Raw genomic sequence first — 21,274 nt, forward strand, 5'->3', positions numbered from 1 at the left:
TGTTATTTGATGAAGAAAAATGAACAATTTGTGATCAGAAAATAACAGGTCCTTTGTGTGAATATCGAAAGCTTACAAACTTTCAATTTAGAGATTCGCCACGCTTGCTAAAGTGTTGTTCCGTGAATCTCAGCTGCTAGAATGTTTAAGGAACATGAAAAAATGCAAGACATAATTTAAACACACAAAAGAATATTCATTCAAACCACTTTTAAAAAGATATTTCTTCTCAACTTCCTACAGGTGTCTATCATTGATTATACTCTATTTTTCCCTTTATTTCACATGGCTAGCTCATCACCTTATAAACACTGCTATTTCCCTCCTAATCTCATCTGCTGTGAATCCTTTCTCCTCCTCCAAGCAAAATTTTATATTTGTCTAAATACTCATATTCCAAAACCTGTAATTTTTCTAATTTTTGAGTATTTTATTCTGTAATCTACTTTACTCACAATAACTTAATTTAAAAAATCTTCTATATTGAACAAATTCTTAACCTTATGTCAAATTTATACATTGTTTGGTTTCAAAACTTCTCTGACTGCTTCAGAGAGAGGAGGGCTCAATGGCAGTGTGATAAGGATGCTGTTAAATCAAAACAGCATGGAATTAGAAAGTATGCGAAGAAACTAACATTAAGGATGTGGAAAATGTATGGAAAATGTATTTTAAATTTGCTGATGGTTTTGACCCAGAAATTCCCCTGGTTTCTTATTTTTAAGAAGACTACAGAAAGTGAGATTATGTGTCTCTTTAATGCTATGAGATAGCTTAAATGAATTCTGATACAAAGATTAATTTTAATTCATACTGTAATTCATCTACAAGATTAACTCACATTAAAATCACAGATTTCACATTCTTGAATCATTTTCTTTACAGTATCACCAGAACAGGTCATCTGGTCCAATCTCCCTGCTCAAGCCGGGTCATCAACATGTGTCCAGACAGATCTTGAGTATCTTCAGTGAGGGAGACTCTACACCTTCTCTGGGCAACCTGTTCCAGCCACACACACAGTAAAGAAGGTCTTTGTCATGTTCAGATGAAACTTGCCGTGCATCAGTTTCTGCCCATTGCCTCTTGTCCTGCTGCTCAGCACCACTGAGCAGAGCCTGGCTCCACTCTCTTGGCACCCTCCCTCCAGATACTGACAGACATTGATGCCTTCTCAGTTGTCTCTCTTTGAGGTTGAACAGGCCCAGCTCCCTCAGCTATTCCTCATAAGAGAGATGCTCCAGTCCCTTCATCATCCTTGTTGATTTATCTCTAGTGAATCTATGCTGACTGCTCCTCACCATCTTCTTGTCTTCCATGTGCATAGAGACCGCCCCCAGGATGAGTTGTTCCATTACGTTACCAGAGGCTGAGGCGGGGATGGCTGGCCTAGTTCCTTGGATCCTCCTTCCTGCCCTCTTGGAAGACTGGGGTGACATTTGTTTTCTTTTAGTCCTCTCCTCATCTCCAAGACATTTCAAAGACAATCAAGAGCAGTCTAGCTATGTTATCCAGTTTTCTCAGAACTTACGGAAGCATACCATCAGGGCAAATGGACTTGTGGATGTAGAGTCTTCACCACCAGTTCTCTAACCCAATCCTCCTTGACTAAGGGTAAATACTTCTTACAACATTCCTCTATCCTGGTCGCCTCATTTGGAGATTCCTGAGGGCTGAACTTGCCAGTGAAGACCCATGGAAAGGTGGCATTCTGTAACTCAGCCTTCTCTGTGTCCTCTGTTACCACAGTCCCCCCTCCATTTAGTGACATGCCCACATTACCTGTATTTTTCCTTTTATTACTGATGTATTTGAAGAAGCCTTTTTTCTTTCCCTGTCATCTTTGGCCAGACTTAATTCCAGATGAACCTTGACCTTCCTTGGCCCATTTTTACTTTGACTTTACTTCTCTGATCCAAATTCCATCACTTGTGTGTTCCCTGCTTAGGCTTGAGCAATGACAGGAGTTTTTCATCCACACATCTCTTGCCGCCTATGCCAATTTCTTGCACATTGGCATGCAACATTCTTGAGCCTAGAGGAAGTAATCCTTGAGTATCAACCAACTTTGTTGGACTCATTTTCCCTGCAGGGCTTGTTCTCATGGGGTTCTTCCAAGAATATCCCTTAAGAGGCCAAAATTTGCTCTCCTGAAGTCGATGTTCGTAATCTACTTGCTGATGCTAAAACTGTACAATTTCATGGTCAAGGTCCAAATATTTTGGTTTAATATCCAAATATTTCCTAAGTTTAAGAATAAGCACTACTGCAAGTAGGGGACACTGCTAAATCACGGCCCTCCACCTATTGCGTGATTTTTAACTTAGAAGGAAGTACAGTAATTTCACAACTATAAGGTGCACTGAATTATAAGGTGCAGTGTCAGTTAACAGTAAATTTCCAAACTTTTTTTCCATATATAACGTGCACCAGATTATAAGGCGCACTTTTTTTTTGCAATGTTGATTCGCATGCAACTTTCATAAACAAATTTGTAGTAGAATCACACAATCGCAGGGTTTACTGGCAGGTGCTCAATTTGCAAACATTTTTCATGGATCGGTGTAGCCTTTAAACGCAGCCTGAAAAGAATCAAAACACTAAAAAAAATACAAACAAGAACAACATCAGCTATGGAAAATCAGTGACAAAACAGAACAAAACTCAGTCTCAGTCTCTTTTCCAGTCACAGACACTCTTCTCCTCCGCACGGTCCTGATGGAGAGCAGGGCAGGGTGGCCCCTTCTCAGCAGTGGTAGCAGCAGGAGCAGGGAGGTGAGGCAGCAGTGGCAGGGTTGTCTGCATCTTGGTTCTTAGCGCTGTTCTCAGAAGCAGGAGGCAGTAGCAGCGCCGGGTTGCAGGGCAGATCTCATCGCAGAGAGACCTCTCTCCTCCACGTTCGGGCTGGTGAGTGTCCCCCCCGGAAGGACAAAGCAACCAACAACCATCCACCCCGACCCCTCAAACCCCACCCCCAGTGATTGAGCCACAGCCCCACCACCCATCTCTTTTGTCTTGAGCAATTAAAAACTAAAGGAGTTGCCCAGCCAGTTTTCTTAGCATGATAATGGGAAAAATTCTCTACCTCCACCAAGCCCCCCCAACCCCCCAACACCACTTCAACCCATTTTTGCTTGGGAAAGGTGCAGCACAGTACCAGTTAACGGTATATTTCCAAACTTTTTTCATATATAAGGCACACTGGATTATAAGGTGCACTTTCGGGTTTTGATCAAATTTTAGGATTTTAAGTGTGCCTTATAGTCGTGAAATTACTGTAATTTGGTTGTATTTGCTTACTTTGTTACCCAGTAGCTCTTTATTTATTTTGCTAACAAATGAACCTCCTGTGAATTTAAATGCTTTTGTTTCATTCTGTAAGGAAATTATTTATATTTTTCAATTAAAGTGTAAGCCCAGAAGGAACCGATGCCTGACTGCTACCTGGGGTCAGCAGCCTTGTTTGCCTGAGTAAACAGATACGAAGAACAGAACCTCAGTGTAAATGAGCCACCAGAGGGAGTTCATCCAGCCTGCTAAGTACAATAGAACTATATTGACAATGGCAAAAGTTAATTAAACATTTTTACAGGGGTCAATGACTGAGTTCAAAACAAAGCACATTCCCTGGCTGAAACTCTGCATGCCTGAGAAACGAATGAAATCAGAAAAAAGCTATTTCTTTAACAAACATGGAATGTATTTCTGTTTAAATAAAGATAATTAAGTTAAGAAATCGGTGATACAGCATTCTTCTAAACAAGCACAAGACTTTTCATCCCTTTTTAACTTCTCCTGATAAAAAGAATTTCAGAGTGTTATTAAACTACAAGACAAAAACAAAACAAGACAAAAATAAAAAGTATTAACTTTGCAATTTAATCTTAAAATTGTGAAAGTATACCAAAAGCAGAGTGACATAACTAGTACAAAGATACTAACTTCTAACCCAATACAACTCGGTATTATGATATTTACCTACTTCTGTAACTAGTTATTACAGTAATTTCACGATTATAAGCCACACCTGATTATAACCCGCACTTCCGGGTGTCGGCAACTTTTCATTCTTTGTCCATATATAAGCCGCACCTGATTATAAGCCGCACATCCAGGTGTTGGTAACTTTTTGTTCTTTGTCCATATATAAACCGCGCTGGATTATAAACTGCACTTTCATTCGCAGCAAGGATCTGCGTGCAACTTTCACAAAGTTGCCAATTAGTAACAGAATCACGGGATCACGGGGTTTACTGGCTCGGCTCGGGGCCATGAGGGCTCTAGCTCGGCATGGGGCTGCTGTGGGCTCGCACTTCTGGGTTGGCAAATTTCTGAACTTCATCCATATATTGGCCACATCTGATTATAAGCCGCAATTCCTGGTTGGGACCAAAATTTTAGTCAAAACGGTGAGGCTTATAATCGTGAAATTACTGATGGACATTGTCATACTAACTTTGAGTTTATTATCACAATACAGCCTTCTCATTTTAAATTGTACCAGACCTAGGTTCAGAAAACAAACCCCTCAAGTTCCTGTTCTGAAGGATCCAATGGTTACTTTCAAACTTGTAAACAGCTTTTGAAAAGAAATACCCAAATAAAAATTATTCAGATTTTTGTGGATTGTTTATTGACCAAAGAATCAAGAGTTTAGCAGGAGTTCATTTTGTCTGTTACTTTTCTATGGATCTTAGCATCTAACAATGGTAATTCAGCAGGGATGCATGCAGGAGAAGAATGACAATAAAATTATTTCCTAAAGGAAAAGCACCCTTCAACATAAACTCCCAAGCTTATCATTGCAACTCTCCCTATATATTTCTGAAGATTATGGGTCTTAAATATTCCTTCCAAATTAACACACTTCTTCCACAGATTTAATTATATCTTTCTTTGCTTTATCCCCACTACCACCTTTCTAAACACTGCAAGATTAATTTGATCATACTTTTATCTTATGTCTGCCTGGATGTTTTGTTTTGGAAGATAAGATTAAATGTAATGTGCTATTTCATTTATCTATTCTTTCAGACTTCAATAAAAAACTGAATTCTCACAAATACCACATAAAAGTAGCACTTTTTGGAGTTAACTCCTGTGCAATGTGAGGATACTATGGAAAGCACTTGTTCTGTAATCACACCCCCACTTAAGCACTGGAAGAAAATCCAGCCTAAGAAGATCCAATACCAGTTACAGTCCTTTTAAGCTCCACCAAGCACTTCAGAGTGGCCGCTTCCTCCACACAGCGATTTCACCTTTGGCGAGTCTGATTTTTCATCATTTGTCCATAGCAATCAAAAACAATCAGGAAAAATATTACAATAGTTCTCCAGTACACTTTCTGCAGTCATCTTTTCCAGGAATATTTTCAGACACAAGTATGCTTTTTCTTGTTTTTCTCACTGGAAAACGGCACCATTTTCAAGAGTCAGAAGAGGTTATTAAGAGCCTAAATTAACAAAGGGTCAGATTTGTCAATCTCCTGATTAAAAACAGCTAATAAATTCATTTTCAGGATTGAATACCCATCCTCCTTCTGCTATAAATATACCTAGTTTCCTCGCATCACATACTGATTAAAAGCTTACTTTGTACTGTTAAGTATCTTACCGATTATCATTACATTATCAATTGTCACACGTGTTTTTAGAACACAAAAGTATAAGACTCTCTAGCAGTGACTTCCAAACACTAGCAACAGTTCACACACCATTTATACTCTGCAAAGGAAAACCCAACTTTATAAAGCTCAATTTTATGAAAGTAAGAGTCTTCATCTGCCATTCTTCATCTCCCATATCTGTGAGCAGCACAGATATCCCAGATCTGAAAGTTAGGATTACACTGGAACACCTCCAAGATGTGAAACCACTCCCATCTCTCTGCTTCTGGAATTTAAAAGCTACCATTAAGTACACAAGTGAAATGATAGCATTGGCATAAGCATCACATGCTACTTATTCAACAAAGGTCATCCTTTAAAATGATGCTGCCACTGGGTGAATACACAGATTGAAAATGATAAAATAGTAAATCACTATTTCTACTTGAATTCTAACCGGTTTGGGGGTTTTGTGCCCCTTGAGAAACTTCTTATCAGTGGGAAACTACAAGAAGTCACATATTTCAAGACCATTTACAGCATAAGTTTACAGACATGTAGTGTCTAGTAACTAATACTTCAAGCAAGGAATAAATCTTCATTCTTGTTAAGTTACACAGTGTGGCAAAAACACAAGGGTAGCATCTGTCTCAAAGCAGAAACTATATGCAGATATCAAACAATATACACAAATTTCATGTAATAGATATGGAAAATATGTTTCTTCAATGCACAAAAACACTAGGTTAAGAAACTAGGCACATGCATTGTTGGCATTTTAAAAAAGTTGAATATATGGTGGAAAGCTATTTGTAATTGCATAGGGAAATACAATACATACTTTGAAATAAATATTTATAAATAAAAAAATATAAATAAAGAAAAAAAAAAAGGCTGAAAAAAATGGAAAAATGTAAAGCACTTGGGAAAATCAATAAAGGCTTTGGACAGTATGACTACTCAAATACACCATGCCAGTTTAATAGGCACATCAGAGAAAATGCTATTTGAATAATAAAAAAAAGAACAAAAATATCTCAAAAACAATAAAATCAGATTTTTCATAAGAATATTCCTAAATTCTGAACCTAAAGATCCTCTATTCTGAGCGCTACTTATTTAGTCACTTAAACTGGAATTAGGCTTTGGATTTTCTGAAGAGTCTGCATAAGTTAAAAGCCTTGTGTAGCTAACTTTCAAACATGATTTGGCAACAACTTACTTAGAAAATCCACTATGAACCTATTAAAAAACTATCCCTTTCACTCTAGTGATGAATTTAATCTACCCTGAATATCTTTGAAATGTTTTCTAGATTTGGTCTTTGTTTTCTTCAAAGATAATTTAGTGAAATGTGAGTCTTACCTGAAAAAAGACACGCTAGATATCAAACATGCTTCATGACATTAATTAACTGGTTCAGGTCAACATAAGAGAAATCTAGAAACAGAAAATATTTCTGAAGCGGAAACTGAGTATTTTCTGAAGTTAGCAAAGCTTTCATTTCAGCCAAATATTTTTGGGGGAGATTTCTAAAATTCTTTTAGGAAAGTTTGCAAAGATAACATTTCCTTGCTTCTCAGAAGGATGAGTTTCAAAGTACCTTGAACCTCTAAAATATTCAAAAAATTATTGAGGTACATCTTGTTCAATTACTACTTTTTTCTAACATCATCCATTGATAAAGACTTTGCAGATACTAGTTTTTTAAGAATAATAATAATAATCTAGCTTCATAATATAATAATCTATCTTATAATAATAATCTAGCTTATAAATAGAATGTAAAATTTCCTCCTACTTGGCTCTTGCTCCCACCCTCAATATTCTACAGTTGCCTGACAAGGTATTTTATCACCTAAATCTCATCTACTGGACTTTTCCAGCATAAGTAGCAAACTTAAACCAACTTAATCAAAAACCAAGAGCTTTCTTATCTCACTGAAATTCTCATTTCAGCTAGAAAATGCAGTTTAAAATGACCCCTTGCTAGATGTTTTTCCCTCCCTGGCAGTAAGGAAAAGTGACGTGACACAAAAGAGAATAAGACCTATAATAACAATACCGTAACATGTATTTACCAGAAAGACTAAAGAGTTGGTGTCTTTCAGATGCAAAGCAAGGAATGAAGCAGCTTTGTTCTCTCCTATTACTCAGATAAGAATGAAATACTTACCACAGCCCTGAGCTGCTACAGTCCCACTAGCTAAAAAAAGCTACAAGATTGTGTCAACTAAGCCACAGCTATTAGTGGCACTGGGTCAAGAATTTCATTGCATTTGTGACGTAAAGGTAAAATTTTCCCTTACTGCCGCACACTGTGCAGCCCACCCTGGATCCAATTAATAGTAGGTACAAATCTGTTTTTAGATCAAGTGCCCTACAGTTGCAATTTCTGGAACTGTTTGCTTTAGAAAAGCATTGAAATTTTCCACTGTTGCCTGAGCACAAGTCCCTGGTAGTTCATGAGTAACAAAAAGCTGAGAACTGCCCTCCTCTGAACTGCATAGCCTAGTTTACTCAACATAGCGGATGACTATGAGCATGACACACGGAGGAGCATCTGCCCTCTATGCTGTCTGCTCAGCTATGGCTGCAATTTCTTCATTTAAACAATACTATTTTTATTTTATTTTATTTTATTTTATTTTATTTTATTTTATTTTATTTTATTTTATTTTATTTTATTTTATTTTATTTTATTTTATTTTATTTTATTTTATTTTATTTATTTTATTTTATTTTTATATAAGTGAACAAACACTTGATTACAACTTTCCTTGTAAGCTTCTTAACAAACAACTTTCTTTCAACCAGAAAAAAGGGGATAAAAGATGGAACAACTAAGCTATGTTTAAAGAAAAAAGCTACTACTGCAAAACTCGATTTTCAACCCACATGTTCATGTAATATTTAGATGTTAGGCACTCCTACAGGAAAAAATATTTCTTTATATATGTGGTCTAGAAAATTAGAAATCCAGCCTTAATAAAATTAGAACTTTTAGGCTATATTAACATAACATTACATTTGTTAAAAACAACAAAAAGGATAAAAATTCTCTGATTTCAATTTCAATTTCACACTCCTTGCAATAATGACAGTGCCCAACTTATGTCTGTAAATACCATATTTTCTTCCATTCATGGATCATAATTCTGAAAACAACTACGCATGGGTATTGAGGTACTTTTCTTGCAACAAACAAAGGACACTATTGCTATGGCTTATTCTAATATCAAGCAAGCAGATATATATGCTTATATAGGTGCAGCCTACCAGGATCACATTAAAACCTTGGATAACCAACACAAAAAGTAGGAAAAAACCCCAAAACAAACCCAAAACTGTTACTGTAGTTGCTCTCCATTTGTTTCGTGGCAGTTTTCACCAGTTTCACAGAAGCAATTGCTGCAAGGTCATAAACATTCACGGTGACACTCCCACCCCATCAGGTTCGCTTAAACAGTATAAAATCCAAAAAACTTCCACCTGCAGAAAGATTGATGAAAAAGACAGACCATCCAGCTGCAAGAGATGAATGATGAAGAGCAAAAGGGAACAAAATAATAAAAGATGCACATAAGAAGTAGGTCAGAAATAAGAAGCAAGAACCTATTAAAATGAAATTGTATGGAATAAATTTCATAAATTGTAAAAGGCTGGCATTCTCATAGCATCAAATCAGCTTAAATAATTCAGTTACAGACTGTAGTTAAAGTCAAAATTGCATTAAGAATCAGAAGATGTTTAGACGCTTTGTTGAAAGAATTGTTTATAGTATATATTAGCAAAATCCAAATTTAAGTCTCAGATGAGACTTATAAGAGCTAGTAAGATAATTTTTAATTGCTATTGGTTAAGAATACATCTCTCCAGATGAGTCCATATTTGCCTGCTTCAAAGTGTTTAACATGCCATAATTCCACTTAATACTAACAATACTAGTACAGTAATTTTCACAATTACATGCCGCACCTGATTATAAGCTGCACTTCCGGGTGCCGGCAACTTTTCATTATTTGTCCATATATAAGCCGCACCTGATTATAAACCGCACGTTACAATACAGAGTGTGATAAAAGGTATCTATTCTATCACCATCTGTTGAGGATGGGGGCAGTGATCCTTATCTCAATGGCAGATATTCTGCTAATGGGCCATCCATTGAAAACAGGCAGGGCATTGTTCTTTATCTTTTCACAACCCATCCTTCCTCCAGCAAGTCATTTTCTGCTAATGGCCCATTGAGTCCCACTGTGTGACTGATAAAATTACTTCATCCCATTTGGAAGTTGCTCCAGTCAGGGGGAAGAGCCCAACATTTCTTACCAAAATAAAAACAGAGGTTTTGGGACACTAAGGGAGCCCTTTTCTCCACTGGACTCCAGAGGAAAACCGGATTCCTCCACATCACCACTGGACCTCCAGAGGCAAACTGCACCATCTACAGGAGCACTGCTTCAACTGAACCACATCTGTCACCGCAAGAGGACTGCAATCACCATTTAATGGGACTGCTACCAACACCCTGCCTGACGGGGTATCAGCTTGTACTCTGTCAGGGTTTGGAGTTTGTTTCTTTGTAGTACTGTATTTCTATTTTAATTTCCCTAATTCCCATATCTTTGCCTGAAAGCCCCTTGATTTTAAAACTATAATAATTTGGAGAGAGGGGGTTTACATTCTCCATTTCAAAGAGAAGCTCCTGCCCTTCTCAACAGACACCAGTCCTCCAAACTAAAACAGCAACTTTTCGTTCTTCGTCCATATATAAGCCGCACCTGATTATAAGCTGCTCTTCGGGTTCGGACCAAAATTTTAGTCAAAATGGTGCATCTTATAATTGTGAAATTACTGTAGTAGTAGTAGCAGCACAGCTGTACTTAAATGCATTTCTCAAATATAACGAAGTTCTTATTCATGGTGACATCTTTGAAAATTTATTTACGTGGACTATTAAAACCAATGCAATTCAGAGAAATCTTCCAGGGAAAAAAAAGCTTCCTTTTATATCTTTTTGTCTTATAATTCTGCTTATGCATAAGTCTTCTCTATTTTGTATATTTAGTTCCATTAAAATACAGTGTGATTTACTTAGGGGGGGGAAAAAAACCCATCATAATTTAAAATAAAAGACACTCAATCTCTTCCAAAATAAAAAATCTCAGTCTGTGGTCAGAAAAGAACTACTGTTGATTTGCTTTCTCAAGAACTGAACATCAGCTTTCAATCTCTCTTAGTGAGCAATGCGGTTACATTTTGTCAGCTCTCAGGAAATGCCTTCATTATATCACCTGAAAAAGAGAGAGACAGCTCCAGTCTGACACACAAACACTGCCACTGCCAAGTCAGTGAGGGCAGAGCCTTCCACAGCCCCTCCTCAGCTCCAGCCTTCCAGGATCACACACGTGCTCCTTCCCTACTACAGGAGAACACTCAGCTGTTCTGCCTCTCAGGGTTGCTCATGGGTGAGGAGATGGAAGCCAGCTGTTACTGACCTGGTGAAACCAGGAAACACTCCTGATGGGAGCACCTACGAAACCAAAAGACTGCAAGGGTCGCTCCAGGATCTTCCTGCCTACTATCAGTTGAGCCAAACTGAGTCATTATACATCATTAACCTGCTTCTTTAACACGCACGCACTACTCCCACCTCTTCAACAGGTCATTTCAACACAAATACTAAATTTATTTCAAAATGGAAGGCATTGCAATCGTGTTTCTTTGACGGATACACACTAGGGAAATAGGCTAACCCTTAGCCACACACAGCGAGTACAGTCTACCCTCCAAAGAAACAATTCTCCTCCACAAAGCCAGACGTCTGGACAAATTTCATGCTCTGAAATTAACAGAGAAAATTAGTGCTGTCAGTGCTGACAGCCTCAGGAATTAACTTTCTGAACACTTTGCACAAATGAATTTATCAAAGGAAGTTTTCACTTCCAGTAGAATTCTTAAATTATTTTGACAAAACATCCCAGGAATATTATCTCCCAAGTGAATACAACATTAATATCCATCATTCCTCTCTGACCTGTGCAAGTACCAGATGCCTCAGCAGGAAAGCCTTACTCGCAGTAGGAATCACACACACCTCTGGTGCAGCCACGTCTCCAACCACAGAACAAGATGACCAAGGTATGTTGCAGGGTGTACCTGCTAAGAAATTCTAGCTGTAACTACAGTTACAACTATGTGGTTTAGCTATTTAAATGCAAAAATACCACTTATCAGCACTATTTTTCCAATTTTACCACTAATAACAAGATAATTCAACCTGGAAAGGCCAAGGATTGCAGCAACACCTAGGCAATGCTAGTAATGGGAGGTGGCAATGGTGCACAAAACCTTGTTTTCTCAAGATCTTCTACCCAGCTCTCATCATGGCCAGTATGATGTAAGCTATGTACACTGCTGGGCTACTCAACCAAAAAAACCCATAAGCTGCTGATACTTCCCAGCTCCTGGCCAACAGAAAGCTATACATAGCAGCACAAGCAGACAAGTTTCGCTTGTTTACTTTTAGAATACAGACTTCTTTCACCGATTAATCACAAAAGGAGAAACACATCAGTATTCCTACTGCCTTCCCGTCTGTCTGACAGTAATTTCTAATGTCACTCTTTAGGTTGTTTTCTGTTAAATAAATCTTTACTGATAGTCACAGCCACAAACTGAAGCTGTACAAAGAGGCTATCTTGAAGAGAGAGGGGTACAAAAGTTCATACAAAATCTAAAAACACAAGCAAGCTATAAGAGATCACTGCACAGCTAAAAGGCAATGCTCTCACAAGGCACACAATTTAAAAAAGGGATATAAAAACAACCCCAATCTTACAGCTACACAGACCTGACATTAATGCTAGACTAGTTAATTCAGGAGCAAGAGCACCTCTTGACATTCTAACTAGCAATTTCTTATGATTCATGCAGTGTAGGTTTACCTGAAATAGATTACAACAAGAAACTGCAATCAAAGTAATTACAGAAGTATGAATTTTCCTCTCCCATTCAAGTTTAGAGGCAAGAGCTTACACATTTTTTCCAGGAGACAGTGAATCTTTAGACCATTCTAGCATGAATCTGCCCACAAAAACACTGTTGTCTTTGGTTCATTATATTAATCAATAATTATCCTCTTTAGCTCTGCGGAAGGCACAAGAAAGCCACAATCACGACAGTCCTTCGGACTCTATCAGTAGTCTACAGCAAAAGTAATCTTGCAGAAGGACATTTCTTGAGACAATCACCTAAGACCTGCCTTCAGAGGAGGGAGACACTCAGTGACACATCAACTTCTCGGCAACATGAAGGAAAAAAATGGAAGTTGCATTTTTACCAATGTGAGGTTTCTCGGGAGTGTTCTGCTCTCAGTGGGTCCAAAGAAGCTCCCCAGAGAGAAGTATGCATGTGTGGGCACTCCAGAGATCCTGATGTCCTCCTTGCACCTCTATGACAACACAATCCTTCTACACTGTAAATTATTGGTACTGGAGTTGAACCTTTTGTCTGCTGGGAAGCTGAAACAAAGCTTTCTACTTGAAACCAGATAATATGAGCAGTAGACATACAACGTAATACCATATCTCACCCAAAATTGGTGTATCTGTTTAATGGTTTGAATTAGACCATAAAGAATTTTCTTTTTTCTTTGTACTTTTTCTAATATCATTAGGACTCTTGTTTTGAAGTGCACTACTCTTATTTGCAGGATAAACAATTATCTGAAAACAGACTCCACAAAAAAAAAAAATTCACTGGCTCTTAATCCCAGGTAACCTTTCCTGTCAATGGACTAACTGTGGACTAATATCCAGTGAATGTAACAAGCAGGTGAAGTAAAAATGAGAGGCTACACACCAATGTTCATTCCTTCCCTCCCAAGCTACTTCTGCAGCACGGTCAAGACAGTCAAGAGGAACAGATGCAAATTCAGTCTTGAGAGAGGCTATGAAGCCAAATTTTGTTGCACTATTTGGAAGCATATACTGTAACCACACTGTGTTAAATGAGGGAATCAAAACCTTTAGAATTTTACCCACACATTCTCTAAACCTACACATAATTAACCAGAGACTTATTAATGATAGAAATATATAAAATTAATGTATATTTTCACACCACTGAAATAAAGTAAAAAGTTAATTCTGCTGAATTTGAAAAACTTTAGACCAATCAAAAATAACTAGTGTTCAGAGGTACCACTGCTTGTATCATTCTCCTTCTTCTCTCCCACTGGACCTCAATTTTTTTTTTAATTGAAACAGAATATCTTACCTTCAACTCCTGAGAATTCTTTGCTATTTTTTTCTTTTGTTTGTGTCTTTTGTTTTTTTCCATCAGCTCTTTTTCAACTTTATCACTGCTTAGGTCATGAGGAGCTATCAAGCTCTTAATTTTTAAGACATCTCACAGAATTCTATAAACTTTCCTTATGTTCAGTACCTAATGAAGCCATGCCTGATGGACTATGAATGCTGTGCACCTGTTGATTAGCACCATCTTGATATCTACACATGCATTGCGACACTACCTGCGATTTAGGAAGTTTATGCCAGAGAAAATATTAACTGCATACTGACTGTAAAGAATCAAATATTTTGGTTTAGTTTCATTGATGCTCTTTACTGCGTCAACATATTTAACTTACAGGACAGTTTTCCCAGACCACTAGTTCCAGTGAATATTAGGTACCACATGCTTTTTAAAACAAAGAAATTTCATGGAGTCTGTCCCCTTATCTCACCTTCAGCAAATCGTAGTCAATATGTCTGATTTTAATAAAGCATGAAATTACACCTCAGCACAGCAAATTAACAAGCAACAACAGGGACAGCTGTTGTATTTCTTGTTGCCATCAGTTCAGATATATTTAACTACATCCCTCAGTATACCCCTTATTAAAAAAAAATATACATAATAAGTAATGAAGCAAAACATGAAAGACCTTTGCAATAATTCTATTCTCCTTACTCTGCAATTTAGGTTCGTATAAATTTATGATCAGGAAGATGCTTACAGTATGCAGAAATGCTACAATTAAAACTTATATTCCCCTGAATATATTGACAGAAGCTGACATGAAAACATATGCCAGGTAACACCTGATATTAAAGTTCAAGTCTAAATTCAGTTCAGAAAGATGAGAGGCTGGCATGGGGAGAGCAGTGAAGATTCAATCCTCAGTGATCAGTGAAACCTTAATTAGAGCTGTGCATGACACTCCTTGAAAATTACTGTGCTCTTACGGTATTGGAATTTTCTACACCAAAAAAATTCTGTGTTAGTGATCACCCATTTCCATAGATACTACTACTTGGTAGTGTGTTTTTGGTTTTTTAACTCGGTTAGTCTTGTTTTTTGCCACACTTGCACTGGACTCTCACTGTTATCTCCAAATAACTAACCCAACCCTATAACTGTGAATCAGGAAAAGGTATTCCAATTATCTTTTTTTTCAGATGGTATGAGAAGTATAGGAGGACAAGCTAAGTTCTTGAAGATCCAGAAAGAGAATTATTCAAAGAAAACGAGGAACACTTGTTGTTGTGCATCAGCAAACATGCCTTTCCTAAATGGGAATAATTTAGTGTGTAAACAGAACAATTCTGCTCTTAAATTTCTATCAAGGTGAATGGCTATCATATTAAGAACTTCTGGTTCATATTTAGAACTTCTGGTTCTTTTATAAACATGTAGCGGTAGACTTTGTGCTACTCCTTATTTTACACAGAACATACTATGACAGGTAAAATTTAGATCTTTTATAAACACAGGACTGAAATATTATTTTGAGAGTGAGTAGATGAACATAGAACAACCCAGTTGGGGAGGAAGGTAGAAAAAGATTCTTATTTTCTTACTTGTGGCCTTTCAGTACTTAAAGGGAGTTTATAAAAGAGAGGGAGAGTAACTTTTTACACAGGTGAATAATGATAAGACAAGTGGAAAGAGTTTTAAACTAAAAGAGGGGAGATTTAGATTGGTTGTTAGGAAGAAATTCTTTATTCAGAGGGTAAGAAGTCATGGGCACAGGTTACCCAGAGAAGCTGTGGATGCCCCATTCCTGGAGGTGCTCAAGCCCAGGTTGTATGGGGCTCTGAGAAACCTGGTCCAGTGGCAGAGAAGCTGGAATGAGATGATCTTTATGGTCCCTTCTAACCTAAACTACTTTATGAAGTTATGATTTGTTAACCAGCTAATATTAATACAAATAATACATGGAAACTCCTCTGGAAAGAAAAATGTAACAATTACAAAACTGATCATAATCAATTACCACCACAATCTACAAACCTCAATGAATTATGTTGTTGCTTGTCTGTATATCATGACAGCCAGTATTACAATACTGATAAATTAATTAAGAATACTAGCAGGTACATTAAACACACAACAGAAAAGTTTCTAATCAATACAAAAATTAGCAGTATGGAATTATATCTAGCAAAAACACAAATAAGTTGGAATTATGTAATGGTTAAAAATTCTAGATTTCTTTGTCTTGTAGCAATCTGTACTCATAAAATATTAGTAATAACAACAACATCCTTTTCCTCTCTACGTGTTTTTTTCTGTTTATAGCAAAATAATGGTTGAATATGGGAATTATAAAATAAATTGCAGTCTAGAGTAAGAAATATTGGATATTGCCAGCTCTTTATCTAGACTTCAGAATTGTCTATAACTACATAGTAATAGACAGTGTTTCTGACATTGTCAGAAAATTTTAGATTGGGAAAAAAAAAGTTTTTTCTGCTACTTTGTCCTCAAATGTTGTCATGCTATTAAAATCAGCATGTTTGCAGGATTCCAGATAATGCATTTATTGTCTGGGAGGTTGTAAATGTACTTTATTGCTTTATTAAATTACCTACACTGCACATGCATAGGCATTGCTGCTACTTTAAAACAGAGTGCCAGATAACAAAAAATTCTGTAATTATTACTTTTAAAGGATTAAACACCTACCATAGGTTTTGAAGCATTTTCCATAGTGCTTTCCCCCTTATAATTTTCAAGAACTTGTTATCTAGGTGATGTGTAGTTGAACTATGATAATCACACACAAAAGGGGAAAAATTAACATAGTGCTGAAATTGCAGCTTGCAAACTCCCAATCTCCTTCAGGGTATACCTTTTTGGCATATTTACATATTTTCAAATGGTATCTTTTGACAGGGACTAAGAACATCTGTATTCTAAGGTCTGCCACCACCCACACGAATCTGCCAAAATCAAAAATAATGGTTTTTGCTCCTTTTGTAAAATGTACCTTTCAATACTTTTCTTGCAACTTTGCTAGGAGAGCAAGTTCATATCTCCCAATTTAAGTATTTTGATGTAGACGATTAGACTCAAGATAGATGAAAGCCACAGTTCAAATTCGTAAGTGGAGTTTATTGTGAGATATATACAAAATCAAATGAGTTTATTTTAGCTTGAAGAAAATTCTTTGCCACAAGAGACACAATTGTAAAGGGCACTATCATATAATGTAATAACTCCAAATTCCAAAGATGTCTCAGTCACAGCAGGCACCCGCACATGAAATCTTTACAAAGAGCTTTTGGTGGTAGTTCCACACTCTCATTCAAGTTTGAATAATTTTTACCCTTCACTTTTAAAATAACTTCTGAAAAACAAGTAATTGCAGTTTAGCGTGCATCACACTGGATGTATAATCTGTAATAAAACAGCATGAATATCTTGCTCTTTGGATTCAAAACCTTAATAGGTTCTAGGGAAAATGTTAGTTTTAATTATTCACTTAGAGGAAAAATGTTTGTTTGGGCTTTACTAAAATACAGAACTTGAATAATAGCAAGTGTTACCACATAATGCACTTGGAAAGGTTCTATTCACAATTAAGTTACAAGTCAAAATGCCAAAAAAAAGTATTTTTTTCCTGCCACAGTATGATAAAACTTAATTTTTAACAACAGAAAATAAGAACTTACAGGTAAAGTAATCTTTTAGAAAATTTCTGCTATGACAGAGCTTCACATGACCTTTCACATTACTTCCTGGGTTCATCTCCTAGAGGAAAGAGAAACAAGACACACATGAAAACAGTTGTAATGTTAAAATAGCATCTATTTCATTGCCTTAAAACAGATGACGCAAGGTTTGGGAAAATTTTTTAAGCTGGTGTCCTCCAAATGGCATAACCTAAAGTAAAAAATCTGGACTTGAAAGATAATCTTAAATAATTTTTATCAAATCCTGTACCAGATACTGCTATACATTAATCTTTCTGTAGACTTTCAAATTGATTTGAGATTACTCCTTGACCTTCCTGAGCACAGGAAAACCACACATGATTCTCCCTCCATCAATCACATTAGTACAAAAAGCCTTTGCACAGCCAGTTAACCCATATGGAATTGGCAGGATAACATCCAAAAGTAAATAAAGCTTACTAAAACCAAAAAAAGCAAAACCACATAGTTAGTTGTCCAGTAAGGTTTTTATCCATATTTGCTCACAAAACAAAGAGTAAAATACATAAAACACTTAACTAAAATAGTTATCTCGTAAGAATAGCAAATGCAAGCTCTGTCCTGCAAAGGACTCAAGCCAGAAAAAGAACGGAGCTGCACAGGTACCTGTGGTGGGTATTTGTAGCAGGAAGCTCTCTGTTGGATGGAGTGAATCTCACACCTGCTGCTTGTGGAGGTTTGCAGCCTGCTGGAGACTCAGATCAGGACATCGCAAAAAGTTGATGCAGACTATGACTCTCTGCTGCTCTTCCATACAAGCACTGAAGATGATGACAGAGGCACTGACGAAAGCACTGACCACTAATTGTGCTGCTGATTATGTGTGGGGAGGAGTCAAGTGCATGGAGACCCCAGGCAGTTTTCTCCTCAATTCTTCCAGAAAAGCAGAAGGGTGAAAAAGGAAGTAACAGATCCCATAACAATTTGTTGTGCAGTTGGTGTGAGCTATGGGGTTTTAGATTTTAAACGTCACAGGATGTTCTACAAGGACAGGGGATGGTTTAGCAGAGATGGTGTCCACATAAGTGGAGAAAACCATTTTGCCAACAGGCTAGCCAATCCAGTAATGAGAATTCAAACTAGGAAAAAAAGGAGTAGGGGAACATGACCAGCAATCAAGAGAGAAAGTAAAGGACCAGGTTGGCAAGTGAAGAGTATGGGGCAATGTCAACAGGAGGAAATTTGTGAGCAAAAAAACAGGGCTGTAGGGGTTCCACCCCAACTGTGTACATGTGAACATAGGGAAATGGCTACCAGGCAGAATTATGGTAAAGGTATTCTATTTTTTCCAGGAAAACAGCATGCTTTTGTGCCTCTCCAAATAGCCTGTTTGCTAATGCACACAGCAAAGCAAACAGGACAAATTAAGAGGTCTGCATGCAGTTGGAGAATTTCAAATTCACTTGGATCACAGACATGGGTAGATAGCTCACATAATGTGAGTAGTAAAAGTTTCTACTGATGCTGTGCAGCATAAGAAAGCTATAGAAAATGGTCTCCCTGTCACAAGATATGAATGAAAAGATATCTCCTGATGGAGACCGGTCACAAAAAATATGAAGAAGGCCAATACACTGAATGCCCTCTTCATCTCACTCTTCACAGATAAAACCATTCCTCACCTATCCCGGGTCCCTGAAAACCATAAGAAAGCCTGGAGCAAGGCAGATTTCCTTTCAGTGCAGGAGGATCAGGTTAGGAAGCATTTAAATAAACTGGATACACACAGATCCATGGGCCATAATGAGATGCACCACACATATTGAAGGTTGGCTGATGTCATTGTGAGAGCACTCAATCACTGAAAGATCAAAAAGGATAACAGAGATCAAGGTAAGGGGAAGAAACTCTGAGGACTGGAAGAAAATAAATATCACTTCTACTTTCAAGAAATTCAGTCCCAGCATCACCTCAACTCCTAGGAAAGGAATAGAGAAAATAAACCTGAAAGATATTGCCAAACAGACATGGTAAACATGAATACATGGAGGGGAAATTGTGCCTGACCAACCTGTTAGCCTTCCACAACAAGCATGCTGACCCAGTGGACAAGGACAGAACACTGAAAATTGCTTATCTTGACTTTGATATTGTTTCTGTCACAGCCTTGCATTGTCTTCTCCCTGACAAACTGATGAAACACAAAATAGATGAATGGAGAATAAGGTAAACAGAAAACTGACTGTACTGGTGACCAAAAAAGGTTGTGGATGAGCAGCACCAAGTCCACCGGAGGCCAGTCATCAAAGGCACACACCAGGTGTCAATACGAAAGCCAATACTGCTCAGCAACTCATCAATAACTTGCAAGTTGAGACAGAATGAATAGATACTACAGAACTAACAGTAGCTGATACATCAGAGAGATGTCCTGCCATTCAGAAAAACCTTGACAGGCTGAGAAATGGGCCAACGGTAACCTCATGATGTTCAATACAGGGAAATGTGAAGTGCTGCACTTGGCAGAAATAATCTCAAACATGTTGTCATAAAAGGACTGGAGGGACAACAAGCTGGCCATGATCCAGCAGTGTGCCCTCACAGCAACCCACACTGCATGAGGAAGAGTATCACCAGCACACCAAGGGAGGTCATCCTTCCTCTCTGCTCAGCTCTGGTGAGCCACCCTGAATGTTGTAGTGGGCCCAAGAGAGACAGGTACTGCAATAGGGTCAGCTAAAGTTTATGGAGGTAAGTAAAGGATTGGAGCACCTTTTGTATGGAGAGGTTGTGAGAGGTGGGGACCTCAAGAAGAGAAGGCTCTGGGAGTGGGATCTGTCCTATGCTTATAAATACCTGGTCAGTGGCAGAATAAGGAAGGCAGAACTTTTCTTGGCGGTATCAAGTGAAAAGACAAAAGGCAACAGGAACAAATTAAATGCAAGATATTCCATTTAAACATAATGATTTTATTTTTTTTTCTATGACAATGGTCAACCAATGGCAAAGGTTGCCCAAGATACATCTCCATCCTTGCAGATACTCAAAACCCCATGGCTACAGTCCTGAGCAATGTGTGCTATGTTACCCTGTGACCCTGCTCTGACCAAAGGGCTAGTCAGTCTCCAGAGGTCCCTTCCAACTGCAACAATTCTATGATTCTGGAAAGTGTTTTATTTAACTGGTCTCTTAAAATAAATTGAAAAAAAATTAATCACTAATGAAATCTCTCCACAACACATGGGAAAAAATGTACCATCAACTTCAGTGTGTTTTAGCTAGTGTAAAAGGCTTTAACTGGTTATATCTGAAAACTAGAAATATATAGTAACCCTGACCCTAATGAATGTTAATATGTCTTTTGGACTCCTGGATATTAATGGTAAGATTTTAAAACCACAGATTAAAAGCAAAAGGAGAAATTCAGATACTCTGATCCAATTAATTTCACGATTATAAGCCGCACCCTTTTGACTAAAATTTTGGTCAGAACCCAAAAGAGTGGCTTATAATCTGGAGCGGCCAATATACGGATGAAGTTCAGAAATTTGCCAACCCAGAAGTGCAAGCCCGCAGCAGCCCCACGCCGAGCCGAGTCCGCACGGCCCCAAGCCAAGCCAGTAAACCCCGCGATCCCGCGATTCTGTTACTAATTGGCAACTTTGTGAAAGTTGCACACAGATCCTTGCTGCGAACGAAAGTGTGGCTTATAATCCAG

The 21,274-nt window shown here is 37.7% G+C and overlaps 1 protein-coding gene across 5 annotated transcripts in view; it reads right to left on the reverse strand.

Moving 5' to 3' along the window:
- MARCHF1 (membrane associated ring-CH-type finger 1) overlaps positions 1-21,274 on the reverse strand; it is a 262,292-nt gene that overhangs the window by 158,736 nt on the left and 82,282 nt on the right. For all 5 annotated transcript variants that reach the window (XM_033061054.1, XM_033061049.1, XM_033061052.1 and 2 more), the window contains exon 2: positions 17,575-17,653. The gene's annotated coding sequence lies outside the window, so the exon portion shown is untranslated. The remainder of the gene's footprint in view (positions 1-17,574; positions 17,654-21,274) is intronic.

This window comes from Catharus ustulatus, chromosome 5 (genome assembly GCF_009819885.2).
Source record: "Catharus ustulatus isolate bCatUst1 chromosome 5, bCatUst1.pri.v2, whole genome shotgun sequence".
NCBI classification, from domain to species: Eukaryota; Metazoa; Chordata; class Aves; order Passeriformes; family Turdidae; genus Catharus; species Catharus ustulatus.